The sequence below is a fragment of the Dermacentor variabilis genome, chromosome 6 (assembly GCF_050947875.1).
Source record: "Dermacentor variabilis isolate Ectoservices chromosome 6, ASM5094787v1, whole genome shotgun sequence".
Lineage (NCBI taxonomy): Eukaryota > Metazoa > Arthropoda > Arachnida > Ixodida > Ixodidae > Dermacentor > Dermacentor variabilis.
Genome location: NC_134573.1, coordinates 96,802,488 through 96,822,554, shown reverse-complemented (window position 1 = coordinate 96,822,554; position 20,067 = coordinate 96,802,488). Strand labels below are relative to the sequence as shown.

General features: G+C 44.8%; 1 long non-coding RNA gene across 1 annotated transcript; it reads right to left on the bottom strand.

Annotated features, from left to right (window-relative positions):
• Nucleotides 1-4,575: 4,575 nt before the first annotated feature.
• LOC142584278 (uncharacterized) lies at nt 4,576-12,502 on the bottom strand. Its single transcript, XR_012828748.1, has 2 exons — nt 11,943-12,502; nt 4,576-4,819 (listed from the first exon to the last, which is right to left on the bottom strand). It is a non-coding gene; the product is annotated as an uncharacterized LOC142584278 (long non-coding RNA).
• Between the last annotated feature and the right edge of the window lie 7,565 nt (nt 12,503-20,067).

Genomic DNA, 20,067 nt, shown 5'->3' with positions numbered 1-20,067 from the left:
TCGTCTGTGCACTTTAGAAGTTCTGTGTCTGAAATCACACCCTTCGCGTAGTTCAGTGTACGATGGGGCGAGACAGACACACTGTTCTCACCGATCTTGTCAAGTTTCTTAATCTGCCTGCTATGCTCAGCCGTCATAACTTCGAGCAAGAGGTCTCCAGAATTCATTTTCTTTGCTTTGTATGTCTCACCAATACACTCGTTAAGTGCCTTGGCGATGAGGAAAGGGGACATGTCTTGAATTTTTCGTTCACTTTCAGAAGTGATGACAAAAAATTTTGTAAAGCTATCGCTAGCTATACTTAAGTTGATTACCTCGGTCCGGTGCCTTTTCGGCCCCCGATGAGGTTTTGCTGAAGAGGGGGTTCTATCGATGAAGTTACTTATACGTTCGGCAGCTAAGCTGGCCGCCCACCATGGAGCCCAACATGGGAGTGTTTTAAAAACCACTAGCCATACATAACTGCTATAACCATATAACCATGACTAAGGAAGGCCACGCCCACATGGTTAACCCTTGCCGCCTTGAAATTCGGAAGTGAGAAGAAGTGATAAGAAGACAGGAAAGAAGAGACAGCGAGAGAGAAAGACGAAGATTGAAGAGGAGGACAGGAAAAGGTGACTGCCGATTTCCCCCGGGTGGGTCAGTCCGGGGGTGCCGTCTACGTGAAGCAATGGCCAAAGAGGTGTGTTGCCGCCGCCGAGGGGCCGTAAAGGTCCAAACACCCGGCATTGACTCAACCCCCAGGATCCCCCTTTCCCCGGACACGGCTAAGCCGCGCACGGCTACACGCGGGAGAGTCCAACCCTCGTGTGCTCGGGTACGTGGTGTCGCAACACACCAAACGCCTGCTTACGCAGACGCCCCTGCGGGGACTCTTCGAGGTTGAAGGCTTGTGTAGCAGAAGGCATCGTCATCCGTATGCGAACTCAAGACGACTAGTTCGCATGTCTCAACCCAAGAGCAAGTGGAAGGTATAAGTACCAGAGTACTTTGCAATAAAGCCATTTCTCGTTTCCTCATGCCTACGTGTTACATGGTCTCAGAAGTGGCGAACGCGGTTTGGCACCGTCGTTCTTCACAGCGTAGGCTTCTATGTTGGAAACGCCCCAGCAGGAACCGCCAGGAAATCCTGGCAAGCATGGCATCGTCAATAATCCCGCCGCCGAAACCGCTGGATGCAACGGGAGACGCATTTGACAGCTGGACGGTGTGGAAGAAAGACTTCGACCTGTACATAACGGCAACGAAGCTGAAACAACACGCAAAGAAGGTTCAAGCGGCAACATTACTTATGGCAACCTGTGAAGAAGCAAGGCGATCTTTCTGGTTTCACTTTCACGTTTGAGAATGACGACAAGCACGACATCAGTATTCTCCCCCAAAAGCTTGCGGCGCACTTCAAGCCAACAACCAACCTGACATTCAATGAATTTCGCTTTGGCTCCACGAATCGGCAGGAGGGTGAGTCGTTCAACGATTTGCTCACAGAGCTTCGGACGCTTGCACAACAGTGCGAGTTTGACGCGATAGAAGAGCGAATGCTGCATAGCAGAATTAGCCTTGGAGTCAATGACAAAGTTGAGCAGCAGAGACTCGTATGGGGAAGTCCATCTTACATGAAAACTGTCGAAAACTGTCGAAAAAGGCAAGGGACGTTTCAATGAAATGCAGTACGCACGTCCTACTAGAAGCAGTGCAATCAAAAGCTAACACTTGCTTTAGATGTTGCTTCGATAAACATAAATTGAAAATTACCCCGCTCTGGGTAATCAATGCCACAAATGGGGAGGCGGTAACCATTTGCCACGTACGTACATGTTGAAGGCCTCTGTAACGACAGCACAACGAACGGCGAAGTTCAAGATGTTCAAATAATGCACGACGAAAAACTTTTTTCTTCAAACAGTTGAAGTCAGTACTGTAGATCGGGTTGATCGTTTGTCTACGGGAGTCGTTATCGGAAATTAAAACACGTTGACGGACTAGTTGGCCAGAAATCATGATAGAGTGTATAAGCGCGAGAGAACGAGGACGTAGAAAGAAACAGATACACAGAGATCGCACTTCACATTCAACTATAGGTTTCATTTTCGTAGGCATCGATAAATATATACCCTACGAGGGGAAACAAACGTAACAGCAAGAAAGAACATTCAGTCGTGCATTTCGATGAGCCACACACGTGTGTAAGGCATGGCGAAAATATATACTGCAATGGTTATAGAGAAAAACCGAGAAATCGTATCTCCTTTTCAGATAGCGACACTGACGGCTCGGTCACGCGTCTTTCCACCAATTTTGCAATTTAGTAGGCCTCCACAATCTCCCTTGTCGTCCTGCTATGAGCCCTATATAGGATCGACCAGTACCTTTAAACATGCCATTGCAGGAACAATCTCGGCAATGAGTACCCAAATGGCTCGAGATTACCCTAGTGACATTATATCGATGTTGTTTTAATATTTCATTGATGCACCTGCCGGTTTCACCAACATACCTTCTTCCGTACGAAAGCGGAGTGGCATAGACAACGTTGTGAGTGCCGCTTACCAATAGTTTGCGATGTTGAGTAGAACATGCGTGCCTTTTGTTATTCTCTGTATTAACACGCTCAAGGGCAGAGAAAGCCACATCCACCGCCGATATCGCCGGCATTCTTCTGCGAGAATTTGAAATGCAATTAATGTATGGTACCACAGCAACTTTATTTGCTTTAGCATTGGCACCGCTTCCATTTGATGCATTTTTACACTCCCTGCTTAAGCCATCCGTTACAGAGGTGAGCATACGCATCGGGTAACCCGAATCGGCCAGGCGCTTGACCTGATCTCTGAAACTGGCTTACACGTTGTTGTCACATGACTTCGTCACAGCATTATTGAAACACGATGGGACTAATGAGCGTTTTACAAGTTTTGAATGAGCGGAATGAAATGGTAGGACTGGCTTATTGCCTCTCGGGTGATAACTCCAGCAGGCCTTTTCTGGGGAAAAGTGCAATCCCAAGTCTAATGCCATGAAGTCGCCATGGGCAATGTGAGATTGGTATGTGAGATCCCCATGGATTTATGGAGCTACGGGGTTTGAGACGCGCTGTAGAACGCAGCTCCGCAGCGGTCACCACTTCGGCGTTTACAACATGCGAGGCGAGCCCGCGACCGCAAGAGCAGCAGCAACGGGAACAAGTTGATTTACGTCCTCTCATGTCTGAGTGACCCTGGAACCTTCTGCGATAGCGTTGTTTATCTGAAAGGCACGACAATGGTATGGCTTCATGAATACGAGAATGAAAGTTTGAATACTAGCAAAGGAATGCTGCAGGACTTATTCGGGAAGGCTATTGGTCGAAAGGTGGTCGTAAACAAAGAACTTGCCACCCATACTCACTCGTCCATGGAAGCATAGATTTCCTATGTTCAGGTGGTATCGGCGGTCTTTCGGAAAATTGACAGCGGCATGATGGAGCCAGAAAAGGTTGGACACGACTTTAACAGATTAGTGGACGATCTGTTCAGTTTGTTGATATGCCAGAATTCTCAGACCATGGACAAAATCATTGCGGAATACTGTCGCTGCAAGCAAACCTAAAGCCTGAGTATCGGGAACCCATTGGTCCGGATCCAAGATTCGCCAACAACGTCCTTGTGTGAAGACGGATGGGCGTCTCGCCTTTCGCCACTTGCTGTACCAGTGCTTGCTCGGATTGCCCACCGAGAAAACGAAGCAGTGTAAAAAAAAATAAAGAAAAGAAAACATGCACTCGCCAAGAATAAAAGAAAAATAAACCACACGATGTTTCGGGCCTCGTACGGGTCCCTTGATCACAATGAAGATATAAGGATGAGCGCGCGACTATATATGGGTAACGTGGCGCAGCGTGCGGGTATATATCTTGGGATGATTTACCCTGCGTTCTGCTTATGGTGCATCTAGTTGATTGAAAGTAGCAAGATTCTGAAAGCAATCGGGTAGATGAGTGTTCCTCGCTGGCGATCACGACCGCCGAGTCCCAGAAAACGCTAATGATAACTGACGCGCTAACTCTTGAGAATGGCCTAAGCCATTTATGCATGTCTTCGGTACCTTGATTAACCTACCATGCAAAAGGAACATTAAAATTTTGGATTTGTCTTTGCACCGTTTCTAAGTCTCGAAGAGCTGACTTTCGCCCACGATCGCCACCTAAGGATTAACAGCTCTAAACACGCTTTCGTTACCCGCCTGAATGGAGGACTGCAGTTATCGGGCGTTTTGTTTCAACTACTGCTACATCGGCCACATCGCCGGTTATTGTAACAACTGTTGGTCATCGCTGTTGACAAGCTGGTACGCTACTTTAAGCCACACCGACAGAAACTATACCGGCACTTCCAGCCTCCTTTTGAGACGAACAGCATTGAAGCCACCAGTATCGCAATGCCACTCGCTACCTCCGCAAGGTCGCAGTACTGTGCGCTACTATAATGTCGCCCGTCCTATTTTTAACCTTAACGACGCCGTCCGACCTCGCCGCTCAACCTTTGACAAGGAAACTCCGGGATGCTGGAGTTCAAAGTCCACGATGCAGCAATATGTTCTAAGGGTAAATAAGATTTTATTCAGCACATGAGTTTTATTAGAGCAGCTTGAAGAAATGTCGCTTGGTTCAGCTAACTGCAAGTCTTTCAGCAACCTGAGTATTCCGTACAATCATTATTGTAGACAGTATTATCTTGACCGCTTGTACTTGTACAGTACGTGCCATAATTGGTGTGACACTGAGAGAGATTCGTTCGCGCAGTGTCATTCCAGGCGTACATTTCGCAGTCATATTTGTCTGAAAAAAATGAAAAGAAATAGCGGACTAAGGCTCTCTTAAAGAAAGTAAACATAATGCTGTCCAGATCGGTGCGACTACAATGTTGAATATTCTAGCCCGTACAATACCTTACTAATGTGAATGAATTATATGCCCCAGCAAGCGGAAAATCTGGTATTGGTATGGCCAAGCCAGGGTCCGAAAAGGCTACTAGCCGGCGAACATTGGTTGCAGTCGAACCCATGAACATTGATGTTAATTAAGGCGAAGGTATTTAAGGCTGGCGTTGGCGGGACCACGCCACTGTCAGAAGGCTGCGAACCTACGATCACCAGTGGGAGTCGAGCCCTTGACCTTTGGTCTTAAGGCAAGGCTAATTTAGGCACAGGTAAATATGCTAGCGTTAATTAAGACATCCAACCCACAACCTTTGTTAGGAGTCAAACCACGTTGGCATGACCATGCCTTGGTCTGAAAAAGCTACGAACCCACCACCATCGGAGCGAATCGAAGCCACGATCTTTGATGTTAATTAAGGCAGGCGTTGGCATGACCACGCCACGACCGGAAAAGGCTACGAACTCGCCACTATTTGGTGAGAGTAGAACCCATGATCGTTTGTGTTTACTTGGTGCCCCCTCAAGCTGCCTTTAGCAGATTTCTGCCCCGTTGCCCTTCTTCCCTGTACTGCTTTGCACTGCGCGAAACAGGAATAAACTGTCTATTCTATTATGTTTTATTCTAAGTTAATCAAGGCCGGCTTTGGGGTGACCACGTAATGGTCCGAGAAGGCTACGAACCCACGACCATGAGGAGTCAAACACTCGAGCTTTGTTCTTAATTGAGGTTACGCTTATTAATGTACAGTTAAACAATATAGTTTATTCTCAAATACTGAACAAGCAACGGGTATCTTTATCATCCTAAGCCTTCTTATTTGCTATTGAGATGTGGTCACAATGCTTTCACATTCATACATGTAGGGATAAGTAAGTGTCACGTGCATTTTTAAATTCAGCACTATGTAAAGCGACAGTGAAATGTTTTGCGAATATGTTTTTCAGCCACTGGAAATATCGTCAAAATAGAGATATGTGCACGCATCTATTATATGTATGATATTATTCCGCGTGTAATCGCACAAAGAATAAAAAAATATGAAGGTTACCGGAACTGTCAGAGTTATCGCTACATGAATAATTTTGTAGGTATCAGGCTACCTAGAGTGGTTTAGTGTTCCGCAGGGTGTACCAGATAGCTCAACATCTCTGTGTTGGGGCAGAAAATCTGTGGGCGTGTGGAAAGAACATGTGTGCAACTGCAACAGAAAGAAGATGAGAGGCAGACGTGGCAACAACAACGGCAATGAACTCTTGGGGTTTGCGAGGACGATGCCATGACAGAAGACGACGCTGCCATAACGACGTATCGCAAGTCTCATGAAAAAACCTTGCAAACTGTTCATTTACATCATTGCCCAATCCTGAGCGTAGTCCTCTGCGTAAACAGGGATAGCTTTAGAAAATGCTGCACGTTAAAGCGAGTCTCAAAACTCTATAAAACGCGAAAAATGATGGAGAACCTGTCTTGCTCTCGATTTGCTAAGACAATATCTGCTGTGGGACGTGAGGCACGCTTTTGGTACTATGAGTTGGCGTGAGCCCGGCAGACTAGAATTCTGGTGGGAATGAGTCCTAGTGAGCCCCAAGCGAAAAGTCCAGGGACGCCTAAGCCCTTCTCATTAGAGGTGAATGCGAAAGAACTCACGTCTCATTGAACGCCTCTGAGCAGTCCTTCGAGTATTGAACTTCTCGCGGGCAAGCGAGCGCATTGAAACGCTTGGCAAGGCTGGTGAACTTCGATTCGTGATGTCAAGCTCCCTTGCCCGACTGCCGTAGAAACTAATTGGGACGCTCCCAAGTAAGCCGTGTTGATTTTTAGGTCACCGCTTTCTTCACGCCCGGCTTGCCAATGAAAATTTCAGTCCAAGTAACATTACACCATAAAGCAGAGTGCACAGGCCTGCAACATGGCTTGGTGGGGGTTTATTTGGCCTTACCGAGGCGCAGATGAAACGCAGGTGAGGGCTTGCGCTGACAAAGAATGCGCAGATAACAGACTTCTGAGGTTCACAAAAGATGTGCACACAAATAGCCACTTTGGAAAGATATTTTTTTAAAAATTAGGCTGTAATATTTTAATATCCGTTCAATATCGCAAATTTTGAAGAAAAGAAGCGGTCAAAATTGATGTATTTCACGTAGTTCTAAAGTATAATGCTAGTACGTGCGTGGGACCTTCGCAAATCCTTCGTGAACATTGTATTTAATTCAGGGGATATATAAATAATTTATCACCACGAGATCGGCGTTAAAATCGACGGCTGGCGGATACACTGTCGCGTTTTATTGTACTTTTCAACCTTCCAATGGAAGCGAAGAAGCGCCGCCATCCCACGTTTCATATATAGCCATGAAAGTCACGCGTCATAACATGGTCGATAAGATGATATCATTCAGAGTGACCGACGTGACTCATAGGATCACGTGCAAGCAGTTAGACGACTATATGTTTCTCGAAATTCTACACGGCTCTTTCCCTAGCGCAAATTTTTAATCAGAACCTAGTCACATACAGCTTCGCTGTAAGGCAACTGGCTGCAGGCAGGTTACGAGCCCGCACATTCGCATTACGCGCGCGATATTCCTACCAAGTGATCTACGGCGGAGCAGTTTTCCCCATCCACTTTGTGGGTTATTTTTGTTCCTCGGCTATAACTAAACCTCGGGGTGTTAGCCGGCGCGTCCAATTATGGTCTCGGCGACGGAAACATAGCTGCCGGATATTATGAGTCATATCATGAGAAGCCAACGATAAAGAGGCCGAGAACAGCATAGGGCAAACTGTCGTGCGCAATTGAAATCAAGAAACGATATGTATATATATATATATATATATATATATATATATATATATATATATATATATATATATATATATATATATATATATATATATATATATATATATATACATATACATATATATATATATATATATATATATATATATATATATATATATATATATATAGATATATTGTTTCTTTATCGTTATTTCCGCTGAGAACGACAAGTAATTTCCCTATGCTGCTCTTGGTCTCTGGTCTGTTGGGTTGTCATGATATGACTAATAAAATCGAGCCCCTCTGTTTCCTTTCTTCTCGTTGAATACATAGCAGGGTATGTAGTGATATATATATATATATATATATATATATATATATATATATATATATATATATATATATTACTGGGATGCTGAGACTGAACTTGACAACCGAGCGAAACCCGTGGCGTGCAAGACCCACTGTAGTCTTCGAACATGGCACGAAAAACGGGAAGTTTTTGCCAATGGGAACTAGACCATCAAAACGAATGAATGGCCTGTAGTTACGCGAGACCGCCTACAGTCAGCTGCAGTGATTGCCAGTGCATGCCGCTCATTGCCCAAAGCCGAGTCCTACATGAAAACGACGTCTCCGATAATGTGTTTCATGTTGTCATACATGACTATCGACTGTTCTCGGACGGCAATCCTGGCAGTTAAACTGCGGTTTTCCTTTCTAGCGATGAATGATCGGATCGATCAAATGAGGTATGCCCTATATGTATCTGCATTGAGGAATTTATTTTTCAATATTGACACGTGTACTTATCTTTATCGGGCGACCATGTGTCGCCGCCTAACAAATGTATCACACAGCGCAGGACGCGCCTGCATGAAAAAGAAGTTTCTGGAATGTTATCGATGGTTCCGTCCACTACCTTTCACCGCAACTTGTGTAATCTGATTGCATCTATGCGCGACGCGAATAGTGTAGAACTTTGTGGAAGACACGCGGGTCACAACGGTTAATCTGGAACAATCGACGTTCTATCTATAAAAGCCGACGCGCTTGACCCGCTGATCAGATTTTCAACGGTCGCCGACCGTGTTCGCAGTTATTGTTGTGCTATATGTGTAGCCTGTTTTGTGGGCACAGGTTCGCCCAATAAAAGCTAGTTTTGTCGTTCACAGTATTGCTACTGTGTTCTTCAATGTCACCACCACGTGACATCTGCACAAAGTTCTACACTATTCGCGTGGCGCATAGATGCAATCAGATTACACAAGTTGCGGTGAAAGACAGTGGACGGAACCATCGATAACATTCCAGAAACTTCTTTTACGTGCAGGTGCGTCCTGCGCTGTGCGATAACATTTTTTAGGCGGCGCAACGTGGTCGCCCGATACATTTAAGCACACGTGTCAATATTATTCTTCTCAAAGCCAGGTGTCGACCTATATTATGTTTTATAGCGATAGCAATTATATCCACATTCCAAGCGAATTTTCGGCGTTGGCGTCACCATGAGGATCCGTATATATTTAGGTATTTGTGTACTATAACCATGTCATTCTACATGACGTGCTGTATCTGAGGGTTATAATGGCGCACTATTCCATTCCATAACTCACTCATAGTAGATCCTACGTCTTTCACAAAATTGCGCCTCAGAATTTTGAGAATTGGGACCCACAAACAGATTTCTTGAAACATAACACTGACAGCGCATGCCTTTTATCTTATGCCTTCTCGGGGTAATCAACGTTAACAGTGTGAACAATAATGAGGCTGAAACCTGAAAGTAATGTAATTTTACTATCGTGGCAGGCTGTACATCTCCGAGATTGGCCCACGGGTTTGGAACATACCCGATACAGAACGGTATGTCGCTAAGAAAGACGTCGTCTTCAATTATTAGCATCAATGAAATTATGAGATGCCAGGATTCGAAAAGCGGAGCCCAGCACCATTAGGCGACCATTAGGCAACGGGTGCATGCCTCAGTAAACGGAACATGCGTAAGCCTTTCAAGCGTGCAAGCCAGCGCGATCAGATAATTGGCGCTTTTATGAACATCCAGCGCTATTTTTAACCGTCATCACTAATTACATCTCCAAAAATACTCAAATCCTTTAGTTTTCATATATTTATTGAACACCGTTACTCGCATTAACTGTGCGATCCCCTTTGATTCAGAATTTTACCGCTAGGTTGTGAAAGATGTGTAGGCGTTTTCGTTTCCAATCGCCGAGACATGGACATGCACAGAAGCTTTGTTCTAACACCTTTAGTTAGATAACTTTGCTTATTGCAACAAATTGTAAAACAGTCTACACCGACTATGCCGACGACCGAGACCCTGTCGGTGTCGGACATCGTTTTATCACGCGTAGTAGCCAATGCACTGTAGCTAGCATAGTACCTGTCGGTGGGCAGTTCCCGTAGCAAAGTATCGCATTCCTCATATGGCGCAAACATGCCCCCACACGTCATCAGAACGTCGGCAGAGAAGCCACTGCGAAACGCTAATCGCAGTGAAGCAAGGCTGGCCCCCCTACGCGCAGAGACCACTCCCTTATTTCAAATGCAGAAACAATGTTCTGTTGCGTGCGCGGCTTACGCTGCAGCTCAACGCCGGAGGCACCCAGACGTCGCGCTGCGGAAACCGGAAGCAGCGGTAAGCGACAGCGTCGACAAAACCCTGCAGTTCAAAAGCTCTAAATGGACGCACAGATGCTGTCTGCCGTGAGTATGCCGCATTTCGGGAATGCGAGGTCGACCCAAGGCGGCAACCCCTACAAGATCCTGTAGTTTTTACCGATGCTCTTTGCGGCCATCGAGTTTTCTATGTTCATGTGTCTACATATGTCATGCCACGCGTGTTTACCTAGTCAGCTGAAGTTTATTGTAATTTATGCTGCCACTGTAGCTACGAGCCTTCCACTTCGTCTAATACTCTAATATGTTGCTATCGCATTCGTTGCTTCGCGCTAATGGTGAAACTGCGTTATTCTTTTACATGATAAATCATGCATGCCACTGTCATTATGTTAATCACAAGGGTCAGCTTCGTATAAACTTCTCTTTCTTTCGTTTTTTTATTCGTTGTTTATCCCACGCTCTCAGCCGGAATAGTCAGGAAATTTTTCTTAGGAATGTTGTACCTACATTTCTGTAGTACCTTGCACTGTCGCATGCTAAGAAATTTCTCTCAGTGCATATCGCTTCCTAATATCCGATGGACTTTTTGTTACACCAATTATCGAGATTACATGCTTGGTATTATTGCACTATTCCTGCGGTATAATAGGGCCAGTCGATTGAAAACGTTAAATAAGTTAAAAACGTTCAACATTTTCTGTCATTAACCAGTACATTTGCGAAGTTGCTGCTAGTAGTTGGTAGCAGCAACTGTCATCTTGGTAGCAGAAGCGTACCGATGAAAGAATATAGTGACTGTCTGAGTCTATCGATGGCCGCTCCACCCTCTGAAAATGAATTCTATCAGATTCTTTTTGTTTTCAACGGAATAAGCAAAACCTTAAATTATTGAAATAATCAATGTGCGGTATCTATTGTGCTTGTTCCAGCCGCATGTGTACCAATGGAGAAGTTAGTCAACCGAGTGAAAGACGTTGAGTTGCGGCGCCAGGGCATGCCAATGCTCGTCCTTATATTGCAAGGGTTTCGACCATTCAATGCCTGCAATATAACTGCCTACCAGATTATTCATGCAAATGTTTGTCCTGAGCGATTATTAACTGTTGGAATCACTGAACGAGGTATTGAATAGAGCAAGTTCGATCGTATAAAGAAGACAACGAAGTGGTGCATGATATTTCTCGTAGACAATGCTGTTGTTTTTTCACAGAGATTGAAGCAACTTGCAAGCGTTGGAAAATCGCGTTGACCGTATGGAAGATTATCTAGAATAACGACCCTGTTTCTGGTTCACCTAATAAAGCATTTGAAAATTGCCTCTTTCCATTAACTGAACCTCGTATATATGTTCGTGTTGGAGTATTGAGTCTCCTCTGTGTTTCGAGATTTTAATTTATATATCTATAAAAGAGCGTCCACTATTTTACAAATGCATTTAGATGCATTTATTAGAGAATTTACGCAGCGGCTGGCAGTCAAGCTAGAATTACCTGATGCGTTTACAGCAAACAGTTGTCTAAAGTAAATTTCCTTTACTGAATTCCTCTCTAATTACGTAGTGCCAAGCTATACTGAGAAATAAGAACTTACCTGTAGCATTGTTATAAAAGTGGAGAATACCGCAGTGTTCATCAGCAGTCCAAGTAACCAATACGTAAACTTTTCCCCAAGTGTCATCTGTAAGAAAAGAAAATGCTTATGATACATCATGAGAAGCTCTTTCCTGTGTCACTTTTTTGCGAATACAAGGCCCTAATTGCTAGATTATTAAGGAACAGAAAACATAACGTATTTGGTCGGTTAAACTATATAGGACTTGTATATTAACAGAATGTCCGATGACACAATTTGAAAACTTTAGGTTTCCCGTCTGGAACGAATAAAAAAATTATGAATTTAGCTACATTTCATTACAGGAAATAATATTGTGCAGTCTGGTCGGCATTTGAGTACTATAATTATGGATTATTACTTTATATTTGCTATATTAGCTAGAAATTGTGGCCAGTGCCACAAGAGGTTTCATAATTGGCGAAATGTAACGAAAGGCAAATGGAAAGTTATCGCGACGTTCATGAACTGTGTGCCGTATATATTGATGCCAACATTCCAAGCATATAACTCACACCTTACTTTGCAGAAAGCTAACTTCTGTGTCCTTTATTTTCTCCGGCAATGTTCCAATTCTGTTGCAGAGAATATCAGTTCTGTTCTTTCAAGCCATAAAAAAAGAAGTTCAATGCGACAAAGACAGCTGAGCAGCCTCATGACAAATTATATGAAAAAAAGGAATGCCGATGGTGCTTGAAAGTGAGACATTCTCTTCCATATCTCCTAACGTTAAGCTGTTCTTGCTTTTATAAAGCGCAACATAAACGTTCAATTTGCGCACTTTCACTGCATTTCATAGCGATGCTGATGAAAGTGATGAGGAGGCCGCCTGGCGCCAACAAGAAGCAATCGATATCAAAAAAATATTTTCGTCACAGTGATGACAGTCGTCATCACTGTGACGAAATAGACGTCCGGGCTAAAAAGTCAAACCGAGTTATGACCGCCTAAATGCTGTCGCAGTATAAAATTTGAGCTCGTCGTAGAAAGCAACAGTTTTTCAGCCTAAAAGTGTGCCGACTCTCAAATGGCGAGAGAGTTGTGTGAGTGGTGTGTGCTGGAGAATTTCTCTCGAAATAGACTTGCACACCGCAGGGCGGTAAAAGCGCGTGAAATATAAATCAGTTTATTAGGTCAAGCGCACATCGCAAGAGGTTGGCTGTGCAACTGGCACATGATAACTTAAGTCTTCCAATTTCAATTCAACTGACAGAAACACTTTCCTCAGATGTCCTTACTCCTGCTTCCAGGATTGAACGAACTCCCTTCATGCGTACACAGAATTGTGTTTATAGACAATCACCTAGACTCCGCTTCACACTTTTTCTCTCAAACTTACACAAATAATAATATTTGGTGTTTTACGTGTCAAAACCACTTTCTGATTATGAGGCACGCCGTAGTGGAGGACTCCGGAAATTTTGACCACCTGGGGTTCTTTAACGTGCACCTAAATCTAAGCACACGTGTGTTTTCGCATTTCGCCCCCATCGAAATGCGGCCGCCGTGGCCGGGATTCGATCCCGCGACCTCGTGCTCAGCAGCCCAACAACATAGCCACTGATCAACCACGGTGGGTTCAAACTTACACAAAAGAACAAACAAAATTCAGAAACTCATGTCTTACAGAGGCCTGCTCAATTATTCAGCGTCAACGAGTCGAAATAGCTCCAATTCATGTGTTCTCAATAAGTTCACATCCACTCATGCTCGCATACGCTCACTCAGACTCACACTGAGAAAGGCTGGAGGAGTGGAGCTCAAATAGGTTTAGGCTGACCAGGTAGGTGTAAGTGCGAGAAAGTACGCATGCATACGGGCGAGCGTGAGGGCGCAAGAGTGTCAGTGAGAGCAAGTGCTGACAAGCGTCATTGTGAACATGAGTGAGTGCCATTCAGTATATATGGGCGTAGTATTATATATAAGTTAACACCAATTAATGTGAGTTCATGTTTTTATCATGCATGAGTACGTGTGAGTGTGAGCACACCAGTGCGTGAATCAGTGCGTGGCAGTATAGGTGACTACGTGTGAGTGTGAACGTTACCTTGAAGTGAGCTCTGATCTTCGTCTGAATCAGTGAGCCTATCCCTCGGCCCATGATTCCCGTCAGTTATATAATCACAAATGCAAACCCTTTAAACCGCATTTGGCTGGCTAGACGATTGGTCGCTGTCTGTACAGGCACTACTGGAACACCAACCCGATCGCTCGTCGGCTTACAAAATAATAAAATCACTTTTATGCTTCTCAAGACGACCATCCTGTACAAGCGTCTTTGAGAGCATGGTGTCATCTGCGCATGTGTATGAATTCACCGCATATTTAATTCTTTCGTCTTTGTCGTATCTTTTTAATCCAGATTTTCGTACCCATAGCATAAGGCAGCCAAGCAGACGCTGTCATGGTTACCATCCCTACCTTCTCCCTTTGTATACTCCTCGTCCAGGCGAGTCATAAAGAAACAAATTTGGAATAAAGTGAGTGAGTGGGCGATTCTATGAATTTGACAGAAGAACCCATGAGTAAGATTTGTACGCACGTCAGTGTGTCCAGGTGGTGGGTCGGTATGACTGTGTTCTTAATTCCGAGAACCTGAGTGATTCCAAGTTGGTGTTAGCCTAACAGTCTAACTGGACGTGCCATAGTTTGATCATGTGGAGTCTGATTCTGAGTGAGCGTGACTGAGTGGAATGTAGGGGAATCTGAGTCTGAGTAGACCTTTCGCGAGTTACGGTTACATTAGGTTAATTGTACGAAAAACTTCAGTTGATATATGATGCGTTCTAAAAGGTTGGAAAGGATACTTGTTAGTGATCACTATAATAGCGAGCTCCTTATGCTTGCTTGAAACATATACGCAGTTGTGATCTTATCCAAGCAGAACCGCACGTCTAACGTATCGCACATGAAGTTAGAACTTCATTCACCCTTATCCGCCACCAGCTGGTTGTTATCTCACCTCTCTTTTTCACACAAAGGATTTGCCATAGTCACTGCCTTCAATCAAATTTGATAATATCACCACGATAAATTTCCTCAAACATCGACCATGCGCACGTGCCAAGCTGACGTGCGAAATTGGAAAATAAAAAAATATATGCAGATCTCACGAGCTGTGGCAACAGATGTAAGCGAAGCTTTCTATGCTGGTTGCTTTGATTGGCGATAATTAGCGGTGATCTTGACGGCAAACGCTGAAGCACTTCAACGTTAAGTCTGATATGAGAATAGTTCACAGAAGACACAGGGATAGGTGTTTTCTTGAGGCGTTGCTGTGAGCCATATTTCATAACCACTGAAAGGGTTGAGCATTGTCATTGTCTCACATGGCACATGGTATCGTGGCAGAAGTATGAAACTTAAAGTGGAATATGTGGCTGTACCTACTAAAACCACGATGGCATTATGAGGCACGCCGTAGGAGTGGGCTCTGACTTAATTTTGGCACAGTGATGCACTTTAACGGGTCCCAAAATCTAAGTTTTCAATTTTTCCCCCGTAGAAATGCGGCTGCCGCAGTCGAGAACAAATCCGTGACCGCGAGCAATGCCATGGCCGCAAAGCTAACGCGGCGGGCACAGAAGTGTTGATTTGACGGTCGACTGCTTCCGTAGTGTCACGCTGCGGTGCACTCAAATTAATCCGGCTCTGCTTCTGCAGCCATGGGTAATTTGTTCGCTTGACATATTTGCATAGTGTTTATTGTACATAAATAGAAGAAACGTACTGCACCGTACCTACAACTTAATCTCATCCAGTTTCCCCGCAAACGCTGTCGTATAGTAGTAGGGTTTCCGCGCCTTCTCACTTCATCTTAACACCCCCAACCCCCTGTATGGAAACTGCCTCTCCTCCTCCTCTTCTATCTACGCCCCATCTGGACACGAACGTTAGTAGAAAGCGAAGGGCTGAAATTTATGCAGTGTTTTGAGAGTGGTCATGGATAATTACAGCTGTCAAGAGGCTGAAGTGGCGACCCCCAGGGAGCGTCAAAGTGTATTGTGCATATTAGACGTGGTGAGGTCCAAACGAGTTCCTAGCATTACCTTTCCTCTCTTCCGCGCTCCTCTCATGTATACCCACGCTGTGAACCACACCCCGACGCGGTGTGCCAGACAGCAGCAGCCGCAGCAGCAGCACCCGGTGGAAAATCGAAGGAAGAGGCCACGAAAGCTTCGCTTTAAAACACATTTGAAATATTTTCTGACAAAAGCGTTAATTCTATGGAATCGCCTCCTAAAAAACACAGCAATCCACTGGAACACCTGTAGATGTAGTACAGAGGGAGCTGCTCATAAGTCGATTCGTTATCTGAGGGCAGTTTTATATTTGAGCTTTTCTGTGAACCAGCAGCAGCAGCATCCAGCAGCAATAGTCAGTGAAATACGCAAGGATTTGTCTAGAATGTTTTGTTTCAACATGTGCCATATATATGATAACTGCGCAGGGTTTAGAACGTGGAATACCGCGTTCTATGATCGCATGCCAAGCATTTTAGTTGGGTATTCAGAACAAAATGCAGCAGTGCAAAAGCCGCGCTTTCACCGTAACTCTCAAATTTGAACCCACATTTACTAAAATATGCGAGTGTGGTCTATTGCTGGTGACAGTTGCCCAAATGTCACACTACTGTTCGCCGAAACAGTTGCCAAATCTCAGAAGACATCACGCCATCCAATTGTAGCGTCCGTATGATCCACTCGTTCAGACGAAAACCATTCTATCTTTTAAAAGTAGCGAAATGGTTTGATCTAGCCGGTGCGCCCTGGGAAAGGTTGGTTGGAGACACGTAACTTTTTCGCCTTATCGCCCCGTCCTAAGGGTCCAGCAGTGGTCGTTGTGCCGGCGCAATCTACGGATATCTGTGTTTTCGACCGTGGAGTTGGACGATTTAGGTAAGCAGAAATTACTTCATGCGCCTCTGTTCCATTGTTGTTGTAAACTAGAAGTGTCTATGTACCTGACGCTTGAGCGGACACTGGAATTATGTGATTCCATTCCGCGCGGTGGCAATAATACCAGCAGATGGAAGGTATGGCTCTACCGAATCAGGCGCCAGGATTTTGCGCCCACTGAGAACATCCGACTAAGCGAAGCAAGTTCGTAATATTTATATAATCTAAACACATCAAGTAGCCTTTCGCCTGGGCGGCGTGCTTTTGTTGGTGCATGTGCTGTTGCGTGTGCGCTATCTCAGCCACGCTATCATTGTTTCGGTATTCTCGATAGTGTAGATTTGTACGGAATAGTCATTGTGATTTCACGACCCGCATTTCTCAAAAATAGCTTGGGATTACAATACAAGTTCGTGTGTCTATCTCATTGTGACGCGAGGTATTCTGTAAGAGTCCACCTAGCGGGCATATACATTTCTTTGGCTGCTGAAGTTCTGATTGCTTGCTGGGCTTAGTGTCTACAGCAGCCAGGCGTCCCAGCCAATCAGAACTTGAACAGCAGACGAAATGGACGTGTCCACCAGGTGGACTCTTAGGAATACCTACTCTGGTGCCTTCGCTGAGCGTTGAATCATCAGTAAATCAGGAGGACTAGAACAATGGTTTAGATTGCCCCTTGCCATGTAGATGTTTTCATCCGTCTGTTTAAGACAGCCATATAGATGTATCATTTATTTTGTGTATAACGCGCCGGGACGTGTTACACAACGTGATTTTCAAGTGTCGGCGCCCCATTTATAAAGTTTAAATACGATAGTATCTACAGGTGAACTTACTGCAGTTGTGTTGTGCATGTAAGCTATCCCACATCGCGTTCACATGTGGTACCGGGGGGAGGGGGCTAGTAGAAGTGGGAAGGCTTGGAATAAATGTATTTCTTTAAAAACAAATAAAAATTGAAATCGGCGCCAGATAGACACTAGTAGAAATGCTATATGTTCCAGTTCTTAGAAGGCATTCTGGTTGCTGATTATCCACGGATGCAGTGCGACTTCCTCCTACGTAAATATATTAGAGTATTAGATAAACAAAATAACCTGAAGTTAAAGAGACCGTGTCACCGTGGGAATACTGCCGAACACTGACAAACGCAATGAAGCTGACAATAGCGTGTATTATGTATGCACTGCGCTCTATTATAGCGCTCAGTGAACAATGACGTTTCCGAAAGTTGCAGTAAGCTCTCAACCTGCCTGTTCTTGCGAACTAGGAAACAAGCACTTTCAGCTGAACCAAATATTATCTCTCCTTCAAGTTACGCTGAATATCAAAACATGCCAACAACAAAGAAAAGAAGTTCCGTGTATGACCGCCACTGTGGAAAACTGTTCGAAAGTATTGAGCTTTTTCGGAAACGCACGAGCCTTATTTCTACGCACTCTGGGCTCGTTCAAGTTATTGTCCCTGTCATTTGAAGTTTCCTGATTAGATTAGGCCTCTTATATTAATGATGAAGCTGTTCAAACGCGCGCTGCGTGCGGTTTCAGGCGTCCGCGGGAATGCACGAGAGCGAGCGGTGCATCATCTGCTAGCGCTGCTCCTTAGATCCCTCGAGAGGGCGCACACGCAGTTGTCACTGCCTTTTGAAAAAATAGAGAAGCCTTAGTGCAGAGTGCAGACGCGTTGTACGCAACAACGGTTGTGCACCTGTGTGCGTACAGGCGCCAGCACGTGGACGTAGGCGCAGCTTCTCATGCGTGCTGAAGACTTGCTCAAGGCATGCAGATTGAGTGTATTCTTGCCATCAACAGCATATAAGTCAAATAGGTCAAAGAGATATTTTGACCATTGAAAGACGACGTAGTGCATCTTTATGAATTACAGACACTAGACTTCCTCGAAGAACACGCTCCGCTACTGGAAGTCAAGACGGCGGAGAAATTTGATATAGTGTCACCGCTTCTCACAGAGCTTAAAATTGGGAGTCTATAAAGATATAGCGTTAGAACAAGCTTACTTGATGGTGCTAATAGGTCTTTGGTGACGAGCACGGCGTTTAACTCTGTTAGAAAGCTCTTGCGTGTGTATGCGCCGTTCCTCTGGGGCAAGACAGACAGCAAGCTTCCGAGCAAGTACTATAGCTAAATAATGACATCACTTAGTGGGCAAGATGCATCTCCATTTCTCTTTGTGAAATTCACTCACCTTTTTTTTTTCGCAATACACACAGCAATCACTGAAAGTCACCAGAGGCACGTGTGCGGTGTTTTACCGTTCCGTGGTACCGCACATTACAAGGAAACAAAGTCATGAACAGTTCAGCGCACATTAGCGAAAAGTTATCCTTTTTGAATCGCTACATTAATCAAGAGCATAACATTTGAGAAGTGTGCATATGTCGTAGCCAAGTCTCTTAAGCCGCTTCTCTTTGCGCTGTGTTAAACGTGGCCGTACAAAAAGAACAATTTTGCAGCTGTCAGCTTTATTGTTCAAAATGGTTAAAAAACGCGCCCTTGCCTATTCAAGGGCCTTGGTGGCCTAGGCGCTCTTGTGTTGCGCTGGCAAGCGCGAGGGCATGACATGAAATCTCAGCCATGGTGGTATCCTTTCGATATGGGAAAACCCAGAAACGTTCCTGTGCTGTGTATTGGGCGCACGTTAAAGAACCCTAGGTGGTTAAAATTTGTCCGGAGTGCCCCATTACAGCTTGTTGTAAAATTATGTGGTCCTTCTGGCACATATAGCCGCAAAAATTATTCATTTTAAGGGTAGTGATGTGCAATGACAGAGCCACAAGAATATCTCTCTGCGCTCTTCACAAATGAAAAAACCCGCCGAAAGTACGAGCCACATCTGTAACAATGGACGAGCAGCTGCGCTGTCGTTTCCGAGCGTTCCTCATTTGGGGACGCCTCCAGGGAAACAATTATACATCACCACATTGGATCTACTTAACACAGACGAGGGACTACAACGACGCCCTCTGCAAAATTTGTAAGCAAAAAGGTACGCTAGACCATATAATATGGGAGTGTGCTGGCTCCCCAGGGGCCAAGGAAAACATTGACAGTAGAGAAGCCTGGGAGGCCTTGCTCCAGAGCGAGGCTGAAGACGACCAGCGTCGAGCAATCCGCCTGGCCGTTGAGGCCGTGCAGACTCATCGTCCTCAACGCGCGGGGGCTGCTTCGTCCTCCCCCTCTACCTAC